General features: G+C 34.2%; 1 protein-coding gene across 4 annotated transcripts in view; it reads left to right on the top strand.

Annotated features, from left to right (window-relative positions):
- Positions 1-163, top strand: part of LOC125028569 (solute carrier family 35 member G1-like) — a 69,219-nt gene extending 69,056 nt beyond the window's left edge. For all 4 annotated transcript variants that reach the window (XM_047617972.1, XM_047617971.1, XM_047617969.1 and 1 more), the window contains one exon: positions 1-163. This exon is cut by the window's left edge and continues 2,035 nt beyond it. The gene's annotated coding sequence lies outside the window, so the exon portion shown is untranslated.
- Positions 164-10,000: the final 9,837 nt, after the last annotated feature.

The raw sequence follows: 10,000 nt of genomic DNA, 5'->3' as shown, positions 1-10,000 counted from the left end.
CACGTCTTTCAACCAGCTACAACTTTCTACCTCATTTCTCTTTGTGAATAAATAAATAATTCAAGTAAACAATCACATAATCATGCATGCACACAGACACACACATACTGGTAACATACACACATATAACGACAAATAATCTCTCTCTCTCTCTCTCTCTCTCTCTCTCTCTCTCTCTCTCTCTCTCCCTCTCTCTCTCTCTCTCTCTCTCTCTCTCTCTCTCTCTCTCTCTCTCTCTCTCTCTCTCTCTCTCTCTCTCTCTCTCTCTCTCTCTCTCTCTCTCTCTCTCTCTCTCTTTCTCTCTCTCTCTCTCTGTCTGCTCTTTTTCATACTATCCAGAATTTCTTTTGTTTTTTTTCCTTTTCGATAAATCTGTCTTACCTTTCCCATTCTTTCCCCCTGCCCTTCCCCTTCCATCCTTTTCCTTTCTTCCCTATAGTATCTTTTTTTTTTTGTGCCTTTCAGTTCAGCCAAGTACCAAATGAGCACAAAAGAACGAACAGTCACATATTTCTTGGAAAGTCAATGGTACAAGTTCAAGGGAAACTGAATGCTCATCTACAGTTAAATGCATTTTCTCTTCTCTGCTTAATTCCCCAGAGTAACTCACACCATCAGCATGTCACAGCACAAGTAAGAAGTTTAAGGCTGTGTTGGGCCTTGATAATATATTCTTGCTATAATAGTACATCAAAGGACTTGCTTACTGAACTGAGTCATGCAGTCACTGACATACTGTGCTACAAATGATTCTTGCTCATTCGAGCTTGGTTTTGCTCTTCACGTTCACAATTGTCATTATATCATTACCTCTGTTCCGAAAGGGGATCACATATGTATCCCATAAAAGCTATAAGCCAGGCTTCCACCTAATTCCTCTGTTGATGAAATCCATTACTCTGCATATCATCCTTAAGCCATGCATGTTCATTGAGTTCTAAAGCTAACAGGAGGATGCGTTGCCCTTTTCAGATGCTGTCTCGTCAAGTTTCCTTTGTCCTGAATCGTAGTTTTGAGGTGGCTGTGTGTGTTGTAGAGGTAGCAGCAGGGCGTTGGTTTCCCATTTTTCCCTCTCCTTACTGCAGTTTCTGTTACTTTAGGTAGTGAGTATGGTGCCCATAATGTTCATGGTTGTGTTGTTGTCGACTGTTGTTTTTAATCTTATGGATTATGTATTTATGACTGGAATCCTGTTCATGGACTCTTCATTTCAAATTGGCCTTCTCAAAAATTCTTTACCATATTACTTAAGGTACCTGTCATTTCTTTGTATCATTTTTATAAATATTTCTGTGTTGATATAAGCAGAATAATATTGTTTAATTGAAATTATCATCATGATTATCATTGTCATAAGTATAGTATCCATTATTTCCTTTCAGTAAATATCAAACATAAAAAAATGACAGTTTTTCACAGTTACTTACAAATTATTATTTATTTTGTAACCACTTTAAAAGTGGTCATAGTATATAAGATGCTGTTAGTGAAAATGTTCTGTTGACAGTAGAGTTTCATTTTATTTAAAGCTGCGGCTGAAATCTATTTTCTTCCTTTTTCAGAAATATAACATGAAAATGATGAATTTAAAGCTTTTTAAATCTCTCTGTGTTGGTCTGTCTTTATCTATGTCTTTCTACCTCTTCCTTTTCTGTCTTCTCTCTTGGTCTCATTCTCCTTCAAATTCTCTCTCTCTCTCTCTCTCTCTCTCTCTCTCTCTCTCTCTCTCTCTCTCTCTCTCTCTCTCTCTCTCTCTCTCTCTCTCTCTCTCTCTCTCTCTCTCTCTCTCTCTCTCTCTCTCTCTCTTTCTCTCTTCCTCTCGAGTTGAAAGCTTAATGTTATTGTCACTCTCTTAAAAGACATTTATTAACCAGATATGAAAATGAAAATTACAAGGAATCAGAAAAGTAAATTAGTATTTGTGTGTTTGAATACTGTAAGAACTTTACATATGCAGAGAATTTCTTTTTGAAGATAGGAATTGCATCTTTGAAATTGAAATAAAAAATGCTTACCATTTTATTAAAGATTGAATATTCTGGCATGATGGTGTATTTTTTTTTTTTTTTTTTTTAATGACAGAATTTTCAAGTTAGATTTGATATACTAAATAAAATTAGAATAACTGGATTCTGTAACTTATTAACTTATTCTGTAACTTATAACTTAATTTCTCATTTTAGATTTTAGGTGATAGGACCAAGGCTGTAATAGTTAAACTGTAACAAACTGTCCTGTAAATATGAATCTTACAAGTGAATGTGAAAAAAAAAGTATGAAAAAGTATATACAGTGAGATTATGAATGTTTAAGGGTATTTCATGTTAGTGGAAATTATGATATATACTTTACTTATGAGTGAAATATAATCAAATTGATATATTAACTTAAGGATATCTGGATAAAAAACATATCAGCATTTTGTTGTTTAAGGCCGTATAAGATGAACAAAATCATCATCAATATATAAGAAGATGAAATATGTTAAGAACCCAGACATATATACTGTATACACATGCTTATGCACATTTACATTTCTAATTACACAATTAATATGCTCATCGCCAAATTCACACTCTTGCTTGCAGCCACACTTACACTCACACTCAGATGCACGTACACAAAGTATGAAGACATACACGTATCTTTGTCAATTTAAACTCAAATCCGATATGAATAGAATGAAGATTGTGACACGTGATTTTAAATTTTACTACTGAGGACATTGCTTGGTGTATCTGAGTAATATTTTCAGACTGTATAACTTCCTTCAAAAGTGCTGATTACTCTGTTGCATTCCTCATAATTGATGATGCTCAGAATAATTGTCATGCAAGAAGAGAGAGAGAAAAAAAATCTGAATTTAAAATGGAGATAGTCATGTCACAGATGCTAAGTTATTAGGTTATACTTTCACCACAAAATAAACCATTGTTGTAAACCAAAGAGAAGATAAAATAGACCAGAGGAAGGAAACGTTATATTAGTATATGAATTTAATGTCAAAGTTAAAAGAGATAGATTTTAATGTCAAAGTTTAAAGAATTAATTTTTAATGTCAGAGGTAAATTACTTAATTGTATAGTCACTTGGTGCTCCTGTCTCACTTTGACATAGGAGTATATATATTTCTCTAAAATGTAATGTGCAAAGCAGTATTACAATATTGTTTTCTTGAGCAAGATTATTGTAATTTTAGAATCAACATCATTTTATTACAATATTTTGAAAATTATGATTAGGAATTGGATTCAGGTTTTAATGCTCTATATTTGTACAATATATTTTCACTCAGTATTATAAATATTTGTATATTATTTTAGAAATTATATTTGCCAAATTAGGATTAGTTTAATATTAACATTCAGCATGAAATAGTAACAAAGGGTTAATGAATGTTTCAGTTCTATATGCTATGTATTCAATATTTCAGTCAGTATCATATGATTCAATTTACAGATGACATCTTGAATGACACATTAAAAATGATTTATGACAATAATGCAGAATGTATCAGCCCTTGCTTCAACATCAGTGCTGTGATTCACAGTGTTGTGTATGTCAGAATATAACATGACAAATGTAATGTAGTATAGATATAACAGTTTGCAAGGGGAGAAAAAGTACATTCTGTGCCCATTATCTGTTGAATGTGAAAAGCTGTTTTGCATGCTTTTATTCTATAACTAATCCATTTTTGAGTTTGGTCTTGTAAAACCTGTTTTTGCTTTGAATCTGTAACTTAATAGATTTTGTGTCTACATTTATTTTTTATTTGAACTTCTGATTGTACTGTGTCTTGTTAACTTTTTTTTTTTTTAAGCTATTAAGCTGTGGCATTCAGATGAAGATATTTCTTGAACCTTATATTACATGAAACAGTATTATCATCAGTAAATATTTTTTTTTATTTGAAGTAAGGTCAAGACATTTTTTTTTTTTTTTTTTTCAATGGCATTAATTAAGGTGAATGTAACAATGCAGAACAAAGCATCTTGTTATCATACATTTTGAAAAAAATACTGCTTGTCATTTAGGAAATTTTGAATTAAGTTTCATTGTTAGGATACTTAAAAGAAATGTTGCATCATAGAAGAGTAAGTTTTAGACTCTATGATGATAGTGGAGAGTGTATGAAAAGAGGGGTTTGGTTGACGTCTTTTGAGTGCAGACTGTGTTTGAGCAAAGAAAATGTGAACTGTGTAAGGTAAACGTGCACTGTACTTTTGTGATAGTTACTTACATTAGATTTTCTTAATTGTTGGGAAATGCTAGTTCAGCAGTGATGTGTTTTTCTTTTTTATTCAGTTGGTTTTTGATGGCAGTTCATACTGATCGCTGAGCAAAATGGCTTTGATGAATGAGGCTTTTTTAGGTTGAGACTGTGAATTTGGTGCCTTTCAGATACTTGAAGAGGACTTGTTTTTTGGAGTGTTATCGCTTGATGTGATTGGCATTCAGTAACCCTGCTTGTCATACAAAGTCCTTGATTTGAGTTGTGTGTGATGTGTCCAGCTGTTCAAGAACAGTTGCTTGTCTTTGTAAAGTATGGTGTTTGTGCAGATGAACTGTTCGCATGCATGTACAGTTTGTTTAATTTGCATAAAGGTAAATTAGCGCATTGTGTGTTTATTTCTGATGTAACCTTAGCTTCAGTGTTGGTTAATTGGTATATTGAAGTTATGGAGATTTATATTATGACTATTAGCTGGTTGTCAAATATAAGGCTGGAATGAGACATGTGGGTTTGGTTATATGTATGCAAAGAATATGACCAGAGCTTATAGATGAAGTTTTGCTACCTGAAGAAAGATCAAGATGTGCAGAGAAATGGTAGTAGGATTTTGTAATTTAGCTGATACACCCATATTGTGCATATCCATATTCGATTTGTTTTGTTTCTTTGTTCAAATCTTTTTACAATTGGATATTTGTGAGAAGCATTTGGCAGACTGTTAATTTTGGAACCTGAGAGCAAGTTATGTAGAAATTATGCTAAGTTTTCCTTTGAATTATAAAAATATTTGAAGCACCATTTTCTTTTTCTTCTTTTTATTACAAAAGTTAGATAAAATTATAACATTGGTGTAAATATTACTCATGAGCTCATATCTGATATTTGGTAATACATTTTCTTTTGTTTTCCAGATAATCAATATCTGTCAGTTCAGCAATATATCATTTAATTTAAACAGTTTGTTCAAATGAAAGTTAAGAGACAAATAGTGAGGTAAGAGCAACTATTGTACATATTAGTCCAGATTACAGTTTGAATTACTGAGCTTTGACTGGAATGGATGTGAGTTTAGTTTCATTGTCAATTGGTAACTGTTGTTTGGTGTCTGTTGTGTTACTGGAGTTTGGCTGTAGGATATATGTACATACTTGAGATGATGTGGCAGGAACATTTGTTTGGGATAATTCCTTAGTGTAGGATTGCATACTGAAAACAATAGATGAAATTCAAGAGTTAACTGAAATTCATACAACAGGTTTTGGACACAAGAATTTGCAGGTTGTAAGCAACATATTTTTTCAATTACTTTCATCAGCTAGAATTTCTGAGGCTTTATCCTCAATCTACAGAGCTTTGCTTTAGTATATACTTGAGAAGAAAGTAAAAGGAATTCTCTTTGAAAGCCTTGTTACATAAACCACGTAACAAGACAAAAAGCAGAACTGTATAGATTTTTATACCTGCCTTTGCTTTGTTTTAACTTTATTTGACAACACTTAGCAGTCAGAATCTTAGCCAAAAAGATTTTTGAAAATCTTTAACATGTAGTTTTGTAATGTGTGAAAAATATTATTAGGAGTATAATAATAATAAATAACAATAGGAATAATCTCTCGCTTTATTTCTCACTAAATCTTTTCAGTGTTAGGAATCTTTACATATACATATATATAAATATATATCAGTTACTATCTGAAATTACCAATATTTTTCTTTGATTTAATAGATTTTCTTTCTTTTTTCTTTTCCTAGAAAGGTACTTTTGGGTCTATTGCATTAACAATTTCTGTGATGTCAGTTCATAGCACTGTGAGGACCCATTTATAACTTCTTGTGCTAATGCTGAGGAACATTGGGAGCCAAAAACATTAATTGTACAGGCAATACTTAAAAAGAATATTGTATCATTGCTTGTGCTTGTAGGGGTATTATTGATTTATATTTTTGTAAAATATGGGTTATTGTATATTTATGTGAAAATATTACTGCTGATCAGTAAGTGCGTCATGTGCTATTTGTAGTGATTAACCAATTGGTATATATTATATAAGACGATTTAAAAAAACAAATAAATTGTTAAATAGTATGTCTTTTGTTATTATTACCTGATTTTGGGTTATGAATGGAAAATGATATATTGAAATTAAAGTGATGTAGGTTCAAACTTCAATTAATGAGGATTGAGTAAATGTCAAGAGAGAAAAATAAATAGATGAAATTAAAATGAATACATATGCATTTTTAGAGCTTTCCTTAGAGTACCATATTGTCTCCTAAACATAATTAATTTCTTTTTTTTCATAAAGTTATTGTTTCCCTTACACAGACCACGTTTTCTATCATTAGAATATTTTCAAGGGAAACTAAGCTAAAAAAGCCACACTAGTCAAGATTATAGTCTCATTATGTATTATAATCTCCTTATTTGAATAAACATCGTTTTGAATTTCCCCAAAAGCCATGTTTTGTCCACTATCGTAAACTAATATGCATAATGATAAGGGGGGGGGGGTGTAAATGATACCTGGCACAAATAAAAAAAAAAAAAGTCCAAAAAATCAACTGATGAAAAATTACTTTACTACTAAGAATGCCCGACGGATGGCTACAATATTTAAGTGGTCTCTCTTTCAGTGTACTATAATATTTAGCAACTAGTGTTCGTTATTTTTAGTTCATTCATATTAAACGTATTTGCGTAATTAAAATGAAATATTTGGATCGGTTAAGTAAACAAATATTCCCATTTTGTCATATATTCTCAAAGAACTTCGCAAAAAAAAAAAAAAATGGTCACGGTAATATTTTCAATCTAGGAGCCTTAGCCTACAAAGATCCTACTTCAACAACATCCTATTTAGTAAAGCAAAGCATAAAGCATTATTGGTTTTATTCCTTTTCCGCCAAAGATGATGTGATAGCAGTAAATCTTGGACCTTTGCCATGACCATTGCACTATTCTTTAACAAATTATGACTTGCCTTTGTTTTTGTTTTTACAGATTTTCCCGCACCCCAAAATAATTTGTAAATGGTAACACTGTATACACACGCACACACACATATATGTGTTTATATGTATTATACGTATATATGTGAGTGTGTGCGTACGCATGTGTATATATACATATATATTTATATACAGATACATATATATGTGTGTGTGTGTGTGTGTGTGTGTGCGTGCGTGTGCGTGTGCGTGTATGTGTATGTGTATGTGTATGTGTATGTGTATGTGTATGTGTATGTGTATGTGTATGTGTATGTGTATGTGTATGTGTATGTGTATGTGTACGTGTACGTGTACGTGTACGTGTACGTTTATGTGTACGTGCACGTGCACGTGCGTGTGCGTGTGTGTGTGTGTGTGTGTGTGTGTGTGTGTGTGTGTGTGTGTGTGTGTGTGTGTGTGTGTGTGTGTGTGTGTGTGTGTGTGCGTGTGTGTGTGTGTGTGTGTGTGTGTGTGTGTGTGTGTGTGTGTGTGTGTGTGTGTGTGTGTGTGTGTGTGTGTGTGTGTGTGTGTGCGTGCGTGCGTGTGTTACACACAAATATATTATTCTTCGCCGAAGTCTGTCTTTGGAAACATTGCGTTAATCGCTCACAGTTTCGTTCTGTAAATACGAGGGGGTTGAAAATGACAAGTATGGGTGAACTATATTTATCTTAACCATTTCAAATAAGCTTCTGTTTCTGAATGAAAACAATAAACATGGCACGAATATACAACGAACAATGTCATTTACATCCTTCTAATGCCCAGCACCTTCCGTTTCCTCCTCACTCATCTTCATGACAAATTCCATATCGTCAGCCTCCTTGATGAATTCCTTCAACACTCGCTCCAGCACTTTCTTATTCTTCGGTTGCCGGTAATGACTCTCCCTCCACTGCGCGTAGAGGTCCGACTCGCCGGGTTTCGACCAGCGGCTGTTGTAGTTGAAGTGGGTGTTCGGAGCGCTTCGAGTCTTTTCGTCTCGTTTGGGGTTCGGCACCGGGTATCCGCAGGAACAGCCCGAGGCGTCCATGAGAAGGAGCAATGGATGGAGAGCGAAGGGATAGGGAGGGATGGGGATTGGGAGGAGGGTAGGTGTGGAGGGGAACGGATTGACAGAGGAGACCAGATTTTTTTTTTTTTCTTAAGTAAGAAAAGAATCTGAGGAAGGAATTTATCACGAATTAGTTAACAAATACTGGCCATTGCGTAAAATTGAATTAACAACCGCGTCACGACTTTATATACATCGCTCGCGATAGTAAGAGTGGTCATAGAGTGATTTCACAAATTATTCCCTCTTAATGTAACTTAGAGTCGATTGTTAAAAAGTTTTCGTCCAACGACAATAACTGTGAAGGAAAACATATCGTATTGTATACAAAGTTGTGCCAAAACGCGCATGTTAATCAGAAACAGTCGTCTTTGACCAGGTTTTTTTACTTTGTTTCCCTAGTAGTGAACCGATAAAGAAAGATAATTGGAATCTGCCAAAGTAGATCATACTTTATTTTAGTCTACCCTTGACCGCGTGGAAGTGGCAACGAAAGGCTCAAGCAGAGAACATACCGCTTGAGTTCCTGCTTTCTCGGATTTGTTTTCCTTCTCTTTCTTTCAAGCGGGGGTTCCCAGTCTAGTTACATATACTTATCACGTCTCAGGATACATAGGGGTCTGAAGTAATTATCATAGTGTACATTATTGAATAGTGTATTCCATGACTGACGGGGAACAAGTAGTACAGAACACTTGTGTTTAAATATGCTAATAAGGACAACATCTAACAAAGTAGGATCTCCTTCCTCTTTCGTGCAGCAGAGTTACAAATAAGTAGCGATCTATGAGTGCGGGATACACGGGGGCAAAAAAGACGGGGACCTCTAGTATAAAGATATTTAATGTCTCTCATACGACGACTATTATGGAGATTTATAATGTGCGGCAGGTGGGAACTCCTTAATACCCAGTAGAATTGGCAAACAAAATGAATAACCGAAACCAAACGTTTTTTATGCTATAAATTGCAACTCTAACCTTCGAAACCTCGCAACAAGAGGGAGAAATGAGCAGACTCTCTCCGGAATCCTGTAAGGCACTGAGAGCCTTCGGGGGATTCAGGTTCTTATAAAGCTTACGCGAACTTTGGGCGAAACCGAGACTGATCGAGCCATTCATAGACCCTTCTTAATGATATATATGTCTTGGCTCGACGTCTTACTCATTCATGGAACTTCAAAATTTTGTTATTCTCTGGTCGTTGCCCTTGTTATTAGTTTCGGTAGTATATGTGTCACTCTCACAAGATATATATAAGTGTGTGTATGATATTAATGTTATAATTACCGCTAACATTACAACCATTATTACTATTACTGTAACTACTACCATGAAATAAATTTACTAATGCTTCATAACCTACCAATTCCCAGGATCCTTGTGGATATACACAGAGCAGATATATCCCAGTAAATCATAAAACAAGAAAATGATAGGAAAACAGTGCCCTGTAATGGGAATAGAGTATATTTATTAAACAAGGGAATGTGATGCAGTTTACATGTTTCGTTGTATGGCTCCACTATACATCAAAATTGAAAGTGTTGTTTGTCGATTTTAATCTGAAGGGAATATGCAACAAACCGGTCATCAGTGCCGCACAGCATCATATAACCACGGTCGCAAGTTGCAGCGTATCATCTGACTTGAATTTGGTCATCAGGTGATTGGTGCATACACAGTTATATCCGGTTTTAACTTTTTATTGGTGATCTT

Source organism: Penaeus chinensis, chromosome 9 (assembly GCF_019202785.1).
Source record: "Penaeus chinensis breed Huanghai No. 1 chromosome 9, ASM1920278v2, whole genome shotgun sequence".
NCBI classification, from domain to species: domain Eukaryota; kingdom Metazoa; phylum Arthropoda; class Malacostraca; order Decapoda; family Penaeidae; genus Penaeus; species Penaeus chinensis.
The sequence above is the reverse complement of the archived record's forward strand: the minus strand, read 5'-3'. Positions and strand labels throughout refer to the sequence as shown.